Source organism: Protopterus annectens, chromosome 3.part1 (genome assembly GCF_019279795.1).
Source record: "Protopterus annectens isolate FY-2018-M chromosome 3.part1, PAN1.0, whole genome shotgun sequence".
In the NCBI taxonomy this organism is placed as follows: domain Eukaryota; kingdom Metazoa; phylum Chordata; order Ceratodontiformes; family Protopteridae; genus Protopterus; species Protopterus annectens.
Genome location: NC_056732.1, coordinates 959,618,680 through 959,634,081, shown reverse-complemented (window position 1 = coordinate 959,634,081; position 15,402 = coordinate 959,618,680).

The following is a 15,402-nucleotide window of genomic DNA, read 5'->3' as shown; positions in this document are numbered from 1 at the left end:
GTTCTTTAATGACAGAAACAATATCATTGTAAGATCTGCAACCTTCAATCTTTGTTATTTGCCTTAGTCGCATCAAAATTGTGTCTTATTTCTCTGCTTACTGCACTTATGTTAGGTTTTTGACTTTTGGATGCCTCCTCAATTCAATGGTAATTCCTAGTAACTACACTGCCATAGGAAGCTTTACGCTGTACATTTTTGAAAACTGCAATATTTTTTCCTTTTTCCAGGTTTAGTTGCCTATATTTCTTGTTTTGCTGCATACTGCTTTTGAGTTTGATTTTTTAGTCTGTTAGATACCTTCTTAAGTCACTGGAAATACTTAGCGACTACATTATCTTAGCACATGTATGCTGTGCATTTTCTTTCTTTTTTGGAAATCACAATATCCTTCCTCTTCTCTAGGTTTAGCTGTTAGTATTTTGTACTCTCTGCAATCAATGTGTTCTTTGCTACCACTGTATGAATCTGGCCTGCGGCCGTCTGTGTATATGTTTAGCTGTTGAAAATACCGTAGTGGTGCCCTATTTCATGTGTTTGTCTGTGTTCTTGGTATTTGTTTTATTCACCTATTTATGGTATTTTACTGCTGATGGTGTTGTCATATTATTCTGCCCTAGCTAGTGACCACCAGAACTAGTATTTTTAGCCTTGTTTTCTTCTTTTTCCTCCCTGTTTTCTAGTGTTTGTGCTTGTCTGTGTTCTTGGTATTTGTTTATTCCCTAGCTACAGTATTTTACTGCTGCTGGTGTTGACTTATTTTCCTGTCACAGCTAGCAACCACCAGAACTAGTATTCTAGCCTTGTCCTAGCTCGTGACCACCAGAACTAGTATTTTTAGCCTTGTTTTCTTCTTTTTTCTCCCTATTTCCTAGTGTTTGTGCTTGTCTGTGTTCTTGGTATTTGTTTATTCCCTAGCTACAGTATGTTACTGCTGCTGGTGTTGACTTATTTTCCTGTCACAGCTAGCAACCACCAGAACTAGTATTCTAGCCTTGTCCTAGCTCGTGACCACCAGAACTAGTATTCTAGCCTTTTTTTTCCCTATTTTCTAGCATTGGTGTTGTCTTTCCATTCCTCTCGTTGTTGTACTAGGTAGCCAGGATACTGTTTTTGCATTATCTCTGCTTTGCCTATTTGACTAAAAATTAGGCTTGTAGGACCTGATTTTTACCCTAAATGTACCTGCATTTATGCATTTGATCTGACTGTGATAATTGGCCTGGCACCAGCCTGTGACCAACTCTAATTACCGTTGCTATGTTGAAGAGCTGCTTGCTATTTTGCTGACTTAACCTGCTGCTCTAGCATAAAACAACTGCTGCATTTGTACTGAATATATGACCAGCTCTGTTCAATTACTGTGATCTACTGAAGTCTGCCTAGTATTTGTGGACTTAACCTGCTGCTTTTGCTTAAAATTACTGTTGAATCTGTACTAAACAACTTGAACTGTTTTTTTCTGCACAACTATTGTGATTTATTGAACTGAGTATTGCATTGTTTTTCCCTATCATACACCCAAAACACAGTTTCTTCCATATCACTCTGATCATAATCTACACACCTTTTCACCCTCTCGCTCAAACCTGCACTCCCTCTCCCTCACTCAAACCACCCAGAGGTCCCCTCTTACACTTCACTGTCTCTTCCTCTCATGCAATTTTACCTCTTACATACACTAAACTTCACAAAACATTTCAATAACCTTGCCATCCCTGCCTATTACTGTATAGTCTTTCTCCTTTACAAGAATTACTCCCCCCATCTGCTTCATCTTACTTTTGTCTTCTTTTTTTTTAGGCTAGAAACATAATCCTTCAGCTACCAAACTTACTGTCCCACCTTGCCTGGGAATCACTGCAGTTCAAGTCCCTCTTTGGAAGTTCTTCCCTTTAAACTTTGAATATTTAAGTGTCCTGCTCAATCTGAATAAGGCCTTAGCTGCTACCTGTACTGTATGATTGTTCCTGTGGTGGTTACCCAGTTGTACATCTGCAGACTGCTCCCTTTTGTTTTCCTCTATATATTCCTGCTCTCCCACTCTTCCTACCCTCCTTTAACTATTGTTTACTCTCTGGCATGCACTCTTGTTTGCCCTGGGATATTCTCTACCTCTCTTACCAATCCTTTCCTGGCTATCTCCAGTTACTATATTTCTTTACCCTTGCTTCCAGTTACTATTTTTCTTTACCTTTGATTTCAATTTCTACAAATCCAACTTCAGTCTATCTGTCTCTTGTGCTTTTACTGACCACCCTGCCCCTCCTGCTCACATTCCAGACAAACTTACCTGCATATCTGATTGTTTTCTGAGGCTTTTTCTTCATGAGTATAGCTTCAGCGTTAGATGGTTTAAGTATGGGATTATATAGTCTACTACCATTGCATATTTTAAAATTACCTTTCCTCCCCATACTTTAACAAGGAAAGGACTAAAAGTTAGATTTATCATATAGACATCTTTCATTATTAAATGCAGATCATAAAATATTTGCTTCCATCTTCACTACAAGATAAAAAGATTAGTAGATATATTAATTAATAAAGATCAAACAGGTTTATAGTCAGTAGATTAATATATGATAATATTAAAAAGGGTAGTAACAATCTTAGATCTATCAAAAGTAATGAACAATACATTAGCCCTAATTAGCTTAGATATCAAGTGACCATTTGATTTCATAGACTGGAACAACTTTGTTAAAAACTTTAGAAGCATCTGCAGTTCCAGAACAATTTATTTGAATATTTAAGAATTTGTATAGAGAGTTCAAACCATGCAATAAAACTGATCTTACATCTCTCAACGATTCACTTTAAATAAAGGTACAAAGCAATGCTGTCCCTTGTCTTCTCTACTATTTGCATTACTTATTGAACCCTTTCCTAATAGTTTAGGAAGAAATGATAAAATTTATGGTTTTCCAGTTAATAAGGGATGCAAATATAAAATATATTTTTTTGCAGATGATATCTAATAATTATAGGAGATTTTAGTTATTCAGTTGAAAAATGAGATGAGGAAATTCGAAAGTTTCAATAAATATCACTGCTGAAATTTCATAACAATAGAACATAAATGTTAGTGTTAAACCAATTGCTAGATAGTAAGTTTCATGATAAATATAAATATAATTGGGAAGGATACAAAGTAAAATATTTAGGAATAAAAATGTATCAGTATGTGAATATGATTATTAATCATATTTTTTTGAAAAAAATAATTGAAGAAGTGTTTTTTTTTACTTTTGAGGATAACTGACAAAAAACTTTTAAAGAAAATGGAAAAAAAATTAACATCATAAGATAACTAAAAAGATGAGAACTGCTTATAGAAATCATAGTAGACTGTGTAGTATGATAGTATTCACTTCCTTGACATAGGGTTTATTCTGTTACTGCAGATTTTAACTCTATTATATTCTGGTTAGATTCAACTTATACTAGTCAATGGGAAACTATTCAGGAAGAGATTATACTGGATTCTTAAAAGATTATTAAATAAGATCAATTAGAAGTATGTAACAATTCTTTCACCTGATTAATAGAGCTTACCTTAGATGGAAATTAATTTTAATCTTTAGACTCTCCATATATGAAATCAATTCTAAAAAAGTTAAGAAATATATTTTTAAAATACCTTTAATTTTAAAATGGAAAGTTTTGTTTTCCCATTGCACATAGCTCTAGATTTGATGAAACTCAGAACAATGTTAAAATGTGTCTATATTACAACATTGAAGCTTTAGTTAATCAAATAACTAAAGTTCGATCTTGTAATATCGACAGCTAAAATTGTTGAAAGACTGATTCAACCAAGGGAAAACACCCACCCTACCTAAATATACCAACTCCAGGATTGCGCCAAATTGGAGAAATGGGCATACTCCATAGAACAGCCAAGGGAAGTGTTTCCCTGGGTTAAATCAGCCATTCGACAATTTATAATTTCGATATTACAAGTTTGAGCTTTATTTATTCCATTAAGTAAAGCTTCAATCTTGTAATATAGAACCGTTAAAATTAATTTATTAAAAAAGAATGAATTAGCAAAATTGACTGATTGCTTTAAAAAAGGGAAAGCTAAGTCACAATAATTTTTAATGAAAACTTTTAAATTGGATTGATGTGCTCATCAGCTTTTATCCATCTATAAGAAATTAAACGAATTTGTAGGTAATATGAGTGATAAGGACCACAGCAGTATTCCCCATTAAATGAGATTATGAGTGCTATCACTGAAGATAAGTTGAACTACAAAGGAAGCTTGTCCAAGTTACATAAGTTAATTATAAATAAAAACATTGATGCAAAATTCTAGAACTTCTTGGATAGTAGTTGATTGAATCACTCAGTTGATAAGGATAAAACTATTTTACTTAAGTCAGTTAGTCAAAGATCTTCAAGTTATACTGGAAAGCTTTTATGTGGAAATATATATATATATATATATATATATATATATATATATATATATATATGTGTGTGTGTGTGTGTGTGTGTGTATGCATAAAATGTTTGTTACTGAGAGGATGGAGCCTGAATGGCTAACTGAAAGCAGCAGTATTTTAGAGCTCCATATAACTAGTTAAATAAGACAGGAAAAAATATTTTTTTTTCTTCAAAGTTTAAAATCTTATAGATAAATGACTAATTTACATAATTAGAAACTTTGGTGAAGTTTTACAAATAGTTTCCTGTCTAAAAGCTTGGAGATATATTCCCTTGTTAAAATGAACAACTCAAAGAATTCTCACCAGGATACTGCCTTAAAGAAGGAACTACAACAGTTGGCATCTACCCTACAGGAGTTGACTTTGAGGATGGATGCTTTTAAAGAGAACCTGGAAAATCTTAAAACAAGCAGTCAAAAAAAGCCTGTAACACTCAAGGAAATACTACAACAACACCAGACAAGGATAACAGGAATAGAGGTTTCTTTAGATGACTTAGAAAGCAGACTTAAGGAAGAGGAAACACTGAAAGAACTGCTTCTTAAACAAAACACTTGGTTGGTTAATAAAGTAGATGACTTTGAAAATAGGGAGAGCAGAAATAACATCAGGATTTTCGGATTACCTGAAAACACAGAAGGTGAGGATATTATTTCCTTTTTATCAAGCTGGATCCCTGACTTTTTAAATTTAAAAAAAGGACTTTCCTTTATCATTGAAAGGGTACACAGAGCTCTTGGGAAACCTGCCACTAACTTAAGCTCTCCTCCAAGGTCAATAGTTACCAAATTTCTTTCATACTTTGACAAGGAACTGATTTTAAGATCTGCTTGGAGGAAGGCACCTATAAAATATAAACAGAGCCTGATAAAATTTGATAATGACTATTCATCTAGAATAATGGAACAAAGGAAAAAAGTGTGGCCAATGATAAAGTTTCTGAAACAAAATAACATCAAGGCACAACTTGCATATCCAGCTAAGATAAGAATACTGTATGCCAACGAGATGAGGACTGTTATTGACTTAGAGGAAACCTCTTCATTTATTAAAACTAATAATGTGATTACTTTACCAGAAGATATGGATTGCATGTCACCTTCTCTCAAGAGAACAAAAGAAACAAATGTCTGGACAGATGTCAAACAGAAGAAGCAAAAGAATGATACTGTTACAGCCAAATCTCTCAAAGCATCTACTATGATATGAATTGTTTTAACATTACTTTAAAGGACTAATTTTATTGCTTGGAATTTTAAAACAAAGCTAACTAACTACTGGAATCTTTATCTAGATTTTTTGAAAATAGATGGCACATGAGAGTTTTCACATTACCCCAGGTATGTAAAATGGGGTACTTTTCTTTCACAGAAGGAGGGTTATATAGCACATAAAATATTTATACTGTAAATCAACATACATAGTATATGTGTATTTGATCTTAATTTTCTCTTTTTTTTCTCTTTTCTCTCTTTTCTCATTATTTATTTTAACTGCATCTTGTCTCCCTTTCTAAATTCTCTCCTATTTACTATACTAATATAGTCTGTATATATTTAATAACTCACTATCTATACATAGATAAATACTAGTCTAAAATAATCTAGTTTTGATGTAGACTAATTGGAATAGTGAACTTAATTAATTGTTAGTACAATATTTATTAGATTAATGGTAATCACTGTTATGCTTATTGGGATTGGGGACATGTTCGTGATTAACTCTGAAATGTTCCATTCATGTACATATGTCCTTTGAATTATTTCCTTTTAGTATTAACAAATACATAAAAAAGGAGGGAAATGTACTGTTGGTTAAGAGAAGTGAAGCTTTCTTCACATTCTATTTGCATTGTCATAGCGACAGTAAACAATTGCTGCAGTTTCTAACAAATAATAAGAAAAAGTAATGTTTCATTATTAAAATGAAAAACAACCTAAACAAGGTAAAATAAATACATAATAGGACTATTTGTATATATTTTATGATTTATCCTCATAGGATTACATATTCCTGGAAACACAACTGAAATGTTCCCAAACTACATGTGCACTGAAATGTAGCTGCTTGATTAAAGAGTATTATTCATTTTAACATGCTGATTCCACAAGCTGTCTGCACTGTAAAAGTTACGTTTTATATGTTACTTGAAACTGACAGTCTCTAGAGCACATGTAAAAATACATATTACTTGTTGCAACATGTTATTTTTGCATTTACCTCACACTCTGTACAAACTCACTTGGCAACTGATAGCTATTCATTTAAAGTAGTTTAAATATTAAATGTGCCCTTGAAATGCTATTGACATTTTGACAAAATATAATGTGAACTGTAAATGAATGACTTGAAATAAGTGAAATAATGCATAGATTTCAAAGACAGTTCTTGACACTACAGTAAAAGTAAAAATGTATATTCACAAGGAAGTATTGAAATGTTTTAGTCTTCCAGTTAAAATAGCTTACTGTCAACATTTTGCGATATCAGAAAGTTTGAAGAGCTAAGAAATTACTATTCTTTGTCTTTATAATGATTATAAGACAGATGTTAGACTCTGCTTAGTTTAATGAATTGTGACATATGTTTATGAGGAAAAGTGGACTCAGTTACTCACATTGGACTACACATTCCTGGAAACTCAACTGAAATGTTCCCAAATTACTTGTGAATTTAAATGAAACTGCCTGATTAATAAGCATAATTTACTTTAACAACCTGAATCCATAAGCTATCTGCTCTATATATGCTACATTATATATGTCACTTGCATATGAAAGTCTCTAGATCACACAAACAAAATACATATTATTTTTGCAACATGCCTTATTTGCACTAACCATACATTCTAAACTAGCTCAATTGGCAACTGACAAGTTATTTATTTGAAACATCAGTCTAAATATTAATTGTATGGTACCCTTGACATATTGTTGTCATTTTGTCAAAACAAAACCTGAATTGAAAAAGGAATGATTTGAAGAAGTGAAGTATTGTACAGATTTCAAAGACAGCTATTGACACTGCAATATAAGAAGAAATGTATACATGCAAGGAAAAATTTAAATGCTTTATACTTTTAGTTAAAATAGCTTATTGTTAATTTTTTGCTTTATCAGAAAATTTAAAGAACTAGGAAATTATGTCTAATATCTCTTTATAATGTTTACTAAAGTGATGTTAGTCACTGACTTGTTTAATGGATTGCGAGTCATGTACAAGATGGACTACTGAATGTTATTTCTGTTTACTTATGTTTGCTGGATTTCTTTTATTAGTACTGATTTAAAACAAGGGAAAGAAAGGGAAGGTTAAATCTCTGTTTTTGGTCAAGGGATGAGAAGCTTAAGAGTATTCTAACTGCCCCGAGAACTCTCTAAGATGCTCTAAATACTATTTAATTAATACTTACCTAAGGTAAGTCTTGATTACCATATAGGTACCTTCCCATTCATTCTAGACCTGATGTGATTACCCATTCTGGAAGCAGGAGGTGCCCTATGCAGGATGGGAATTGTCAGGGTGATCATAGTTCATTTTTAGACTCTGCTTTGTAAATATATAAATATGTAAAAGCACTGTGCACTAGAATGTAGGGCGCCTCTACTCAGAGTCAGGATACCACTTATAAGCCATGACTTTTCATAAGTGTAAGTTGAAGTTGGTGAGCTGAAGAGTGGGAAAGTAAAGGAAGCCAGTACACCTACTGTAAATTTATATTTCATTGGTAATCACTCATTGTCTCCTGTAGAGTCCTTTTAGTCAAATTATTTTAGTAATAATCTATTTGTTGTTGGTTTATTTAGTGTTTGCTCCTCTGTTGCATTTAATTTATTAAAAATAACATATCTGACATGTTTGGGATCTCCTAAGGGTAACTAAATAATGGATATTTTCTAAGTCAACATAATAATTGTTTACACTACTAACATTCCATCCTGATATATAAAATACTATAGAACAATAATAGAATAATATAGAATTTCATATCTCTTTTAAGAAAATTCTCCATATAATAATTTAACATATGGAGCTCAGTTGATATTGTTGGTTAAAAGTATGAGTGATAATCCAATAGATCTATCTTTATCTATTGGATTAGGAATGACTTTCATTCCATGTTTAATGGGAAATTCATATTTACTTGTATTTGATACTTTAGAATTAATGTTTTATAAAAGTACTTTTTTAAAGCCTGACCAGAATTTTACTTACTTATATTTAAGAAGAAAGAACATTAAATTACACTCCCAAGTTTACACACATGAAAATAACATCTAATGTTATCAGAGAATATGGTATAACTACTATGATCAAAATAAAAAAAAAGAAGAAGCAAAAAGTTTCTTCCAACAATAACTTGAAATTGATTTAACATTCTTATCATTAAATACTAATGGCTTAAATAATGCAAATAAAATATCAAACTTGCTAAAATATTTAAATCTAAATACAGCACATGTAGTATTTCTTCAGGAAATGCATGTTAAGACTAATGATAGCTTTATTTGGAACCCTATGGACTATACAATCTTAGCTCAATCCTCCTATAGAACAAAGACAAAAGGAGTATCAATTCCCTGGAAGAAAAACATAATCACTCCAAAAGTTATTTATAAATATGAAGACAAAGAAGGTCTACTAGCATTTGTTATAAATAAATTTAAAAACAGAATATGGACCTTAGCTAATGTATATTGGTTCCCAGGAATTGGAGCAGGAATGGTTAAAATACACCTAGATTTTATTTCCAACAAATATAAAGGAAATCTTACACTAGGAGGAGACTTTAATTGTACCTTAGAAGCTTCTGAAACCACCAAGAAGTCTTTTTGCATAGCAACTATTTCAAAATTGTTAAAAAAATGGATTGATTCATTTAATTTAATAGACACTTTTAAAGTAAAAGATGATAAATCCTTATTATTTTTCCATAAAGACCATAGATTTGGAACACAAACCAGAATAGACAAATTATTCATAGTTCAAGATTTACAAACAAAAATCCTCAACTTCTCAATAGTTCCATGCCCCTTCTCAGATCATGACTCTCTGATAATGAAGCTCCAAATAGAGTTTAAACCTTTAATCCTCTCAACTAGAATTCCATCATATATCATGAAAATTAATTAATTCAGAGCCTGAATGTTGTCAGAACTGCAAGTATTTCTTGAAATTAATAATACAACAGAAATCAGTAGAGTCATTGTACGGGACTCATTAAAAGTGTATTTATTTGGTAAGACCCTTAGCTGGTACAAAAACAAAGTTAGAGTGGGAATCTGAATCATTAGACTTGCAAACCAGACTCTTGACAGCAAAATCTAAAAAAATCAGAATTGCACAGAAGTCAAAAAAGAACCAGAGGAATTAAATAAAAAATATAATGAAATTCTAACACACAAAACTTGTCTAGCCTTGGAAAAATTAAAAATAAACTCATTAGCCACCTCCCCCAGATATCTACATAACTTATCTACAAGAATTAAAATACAATCTAAAGCAAATAACATTAGTAGTATATATCATGAAAAGAAAGGGAAAAAAGTATCAGATATAGGAGACATCCTTGAAGCATTCTGGTTCCATTATATGGAACACTTCAAAAAAGAAGATTTAGATACCAACCAAATGAACTTCGATACAAACCTTATCAATATAAAAAAAAAATCCCTAAAACTTAAAACTAGACCTACAAAAACCTATATCCTACAAAGAAATTGTTGACAAGATAAAAGAAAGTAAATCTAGCAAAGCTCCAGGGATAGATGGCATAATTACGGAAATTTACAAACTCTTCCCTTCAACAGTAATCTCCCTTTTTCATAAAACTTTGATAGCAGTCCAGTCAGAAGCAAAAATACCACCTCATGGAAATATTCTTTCATAACACCAATTCTAAAAGATAATAAACCATCAGACCTTTGCACCTCATACAGCTCTATAGTATTACTGAATAATGATTATAACATATTCATGTCAATCCTAGCTAACAGAATGAAAATCCCACTTTCAAAGACAATAATGATCAAACTGGATTTTTATATAACAGGCACACACATGATAATATTACAAGGATACTTACTCTTATAGATTATGTGAATAAAGAAGATAGAGAAACACTTGAAATCAGATTAGACATAGAAAAAGCCTTAGATTCCCTCAACTGGGAATATCTATTTAAAACTTTAGCATTATTTGAATTTCCTCCTCCCTTCATCTTATTACTAAAAAAAATATATATATATATATATTAATAACTTAGCCTACATTAAATTAGGTCCTTTCATCTCATAATCTACCCATATAATGAAAGGTACTAAACAAGGATTTCCCCTTTCTCCTATTTTATTTGCTTTGGCTATAGAAATACTTGCAGAAATAATATGCAATAATCCAAGAATAAAAGGATTAGAAGTCTATTACCAGTACATATCCAAAATAATGCTTTTTGCTGATGATATTTTATTAACCCTATCAAACTCCAGAGAGTCATTAGACGAGCTAGAAGAAGTAATGGAAAACATTTATAAGATTTCAGGTCTACACTTTAATAGATCAAAATCAAATTTTCTATTTTTAAATAAGAAAAAAAAACTACAAGTTACAGATAAATCCATCATAGGAAAACAAGAACTTACGCTAAATTATTTAGGAATAGTGTTATGCAAAAATATAAATGAAACAATATTAATAAATTATAAAAACATTATTGAAAAGATATATATATATATATATATATATATATATATATATATATATATATATATATATATATATATAAAAGTGGAACAAAATTATATTAACTTTTGAAGACAGATTGCAATTAATAAAAATTGTCTTATTGCCAAAAATACTATATGTAGCATTAGCAATACAGTTAATTCCTGAAAGATGCATTCTTAAAGAAATAAACTCATGTTTAATAAAATTTTTATGGTATCCAAAAAAGAATAGAGTAGCTCTAACTCATCATATAGACACAGGAAACAAGGAGGAATGAACTTCCCATAAATAGAAACATATATAAAAGCATCTGTGCTTAAAACTACAATAGACTGGATAAACCCAAATTATTTTGCCAAGTGGGAAGAATTAACAATGGCTATATTAACAAATGAATTTAATCTGTTAAAAAATAATAATAGACAAATCAAACAAACCCTGGTACATACTATGCATAAGTATACAATATAATATAGCAAAACCTTCTAAAACAACACTGATTAAGCACTACATCAATTCCTTTAGGAAACTTATCAATGCAAACATAGATCTAAAACTGTGGTTTGACCTTTTAACCCCATTTACCATCACTAAGAACTTTCCTCACAAAATATATAGGGAAACAATAACCTCCTGGGAACAAAATGGATTCTTATGCTGGTTTCAATGTGTAAATAAATTCAATGTTTTAGATATACATATGATAAAAACTGCTTACAATATTCCAACACAGGACTGGTTAACCTTACAAAACATTGTAATGTACACTCAAGATTTATGCAGATTAATTAATAATTCCTCATTTAAAGATATTTCAAATCTAATAAGTTTTCTGTATGAATTTATATATAATAGTTGTGAAAAGAAAAATTAGATTTCAAATCTATATAAAGAGTTAATAACATATAACACAATTCCCAAACCATCATACTGGCAGTTCTTAACAAAAGGTCAGTCATTGCAGTTAACATAAGAAATTAAAAGTAACATCTTACTATCAGTTAATTACACCTCTAACATACAGTACTGGAAAATATTTAACTGGAAATACTTACCTACAGCATTTTTAACACCAGATAGAATTAAAAAGATCAATGCTACTAAAAAGTTTTTTGCTGGAGGTGTGAAAAGTCAAATAAAGCAGACTGGATTCATATTTTTTATGAATGTAATAAAATTAAATTATATTGGAATGGAATCGATCGTTTTTTACAAGGTTTATTTAATGAATCATTTACCTTAACTAAAATATTGATAATGCTAAATGTAAATGAAGGTCCCTATCCGAATAAGACAAATATGTATTTGTTATGGACAATACTCGCTATATCTAGGAAATGTGTAACCAGAAAGTGGAATTCAATTACACTCCCGACCTTGGAAGAATTCTACACTTTACTCAAGACAACTGCATTGATGGAAATAAAAATCAAAGAACTACAAATCTATACCAGGCCATTGGTAAATAATCCATGGACGAAAGTTATATCTTTGTTGGACACTCTGCAATAATCAATATTGTATCTCTGATAACTGATCTGTTAATTCTATATTTAATAACATACAGTGTATATAATTGAAAGTGAGGCTATTGTAAATATTGTATATAGTTGTTTAAAATGATATTTGAAAATATTATGTAAATGTTATTTTAATTGGAAATAAAAAAAATATTTGAGGGAAAAAATGTTTGTTACCCTTTTTAGTCAAATGGCTGCTTCATTTGCTGAAGATGTAGTAAAAACATAAAAGCTGATTGGGCACATATACAAAATATACAGATAAACATATATGCTTATGGATTGTGAAAAAATATGTTTCTTAGGACGAGATAAGTATTTTAAGTGTTTATGGTCTGATAATTGGTTTTAAAATAGGTCAACAATACTGACAAATGTTCCACTTACTTTATCTCTAAAAGCTAAACAACCTGGTAATAGCTATAAAAATTATTACAAAAAATTCAAATTCAAGCCAAGATAGTATGTTCACATAATTTGTAAAGTTAATAGTAATGCTATGTAAAACTGAAAAAGAAGTTATGCGAATAAAATCTGTAAATCATGCTAAGACTTTCAGTTGTCAGGATAGCCGTGAAATGTTGATATTGAAATACCAAGATTCTTAATTCGTTAATTGTATAAGATTACTCTGATGATTCATTGTGTTTCTAGCATTGTGTAACAATAGGTGATATTGTCTTTCTTCTTTTCTGTATATATATGTATATTGCATACACAAGCAAACAAACAAAAAAAAAAGAATACCAACAAGACTTGCATTAATGTTATTCAACACTACCATCTTGTGTAGATACCTAGCATTAAATAGCTGTGGTACTTTTTGAGTTCAGGTTTTTAAAACATTTCTTTGTAACCAGGATATATCATTGCCTCGTTAATAATCAATTTTTGCTTCAGAAAACAAGTTTTTCATGTTTTTGATAGTCATGAGTAAGCTGCTTACTAATTTGTCAATACCTATAAAAGTAAATACACTTCCATTATGTTTAATTAGATGATTATATAAAACACTTCTCTTCCTTTTAAATCTAATATCATTCATGTGGAGAGATATTCTTTGCTTCCACATGAATGAGATTTGGTCCACATAGAAGGTACCACATTGGGATACAGCCATATGTATCGGCCATTCTGTGCTGGAATTAATAAAATGCCATTCATCACAAGTATGTGTGGTGTTTACAGACGTAAAATATCTGGTGTCACAAACCCTATCACAATGTGTGCAATTTACCACAAGAGAAGCTGCCAAAGATAGTATTAACTATAATTCCTATAATATCAATATTCCTTTTTATAAGTAGAAATAAACGGGACAATCGTTCATCATCTTCTGTGTGTCATACAAGTTTCTTTTAAAAGACCCCCATAAAAAGGGACAAATAGCAATATGTACCAATATTTGTTCAAAATACCCCTAAATTTCAAAGTAAAATTTCTATATGTAGTGATAAATCTAGCCTGTTTATTGTTTTTCCATCTGTAGTCCCATATCTTAACAATTCTGATTGATTCAAATTATTAACTCTTTCAACACTATGCTTTAATCATTTTCAGTCATATTTCTTACTTTTAAATTGATTAACCATTAAATCTACCTGTTTTTTTTATTTCATTTTTATATTGCAAATATGTCAAAGTCTTGAAAATTATGCTTCAGGAATATTTTTCTCAACATGTCTAACATGACAGTGGGTAGCCATAGTAATGGCATTCCTATAAAATTGTTTTTTATACATTGAGGTGCATATTGATTCATCAATGAGCTTAGTAATTTGCACATCTAAAAATTGACTAACTAATCAGCAGAATAAGTGAACTGAATCCCCATGTCAGTATTATTTAAGTATGCAACAATTTTTTTTAGTTCCTGTGTGTTTCCCTTCCAAAATACCCATCAGTTATCCACATATTGTCTCGCCAATTTGAAGCAACCCAAAAAACAGTTGTGGTAGAATTATAAATATATTATGTCTCAAAACATCACATAAAAATATCAGCATATATGTGAGTGAATGTTATTCACATACCTGTACCTCTCAACTGTAAATAACTACTCTCAGCATAATAGAAAACAATTTTATTTGAAACCAAATCTAACATTTCCATCAAAAATTAAGACAATTTGTCATTGTAAATGTCAGTGAAGTCTAGCTACAATCAAACCATGGAGTTTTGGAGTATATAATGTTTTAACATTTAAAGATTCTATATACAGATTGAAATCAATAAAAATGTCTTCCAGTAAAGCTAAAAAATGTACAGTGTATTTCAGTCAAGAGGAAATATGTCTCAACAATGGTTTTAAACAAATTTCTAAAAAGGTTGAAAGTGGCTCTGTTAGTGAGCCAGTACTAATAATTATGTGATGTCCAGGTGTGGATGTTTGTAATTTATGTACTTTAGGAACTAAATAAAAAATGTATGTACTTTAGGAACTAAATAAAATAATCTCTATATGGATCCTTCACAGTTTAATGCCACTGTAAATTTGGAGGTATCATTGTTTTTTCTACCCATTTTGCTATGCATCTATCAGTTTCAGCCTTAAAAAGTCTAGTAGGATCCAAACTGAATTTATGATAAAGTAAAAAAGAAGACAGTTGTCTTGAAGCCTTATGATGATACTCTTCTTGAATACCAAACCACTATAGCCCCTCCCTTTTCAGCCCTAGATATAGTAAAATATTTTTTGT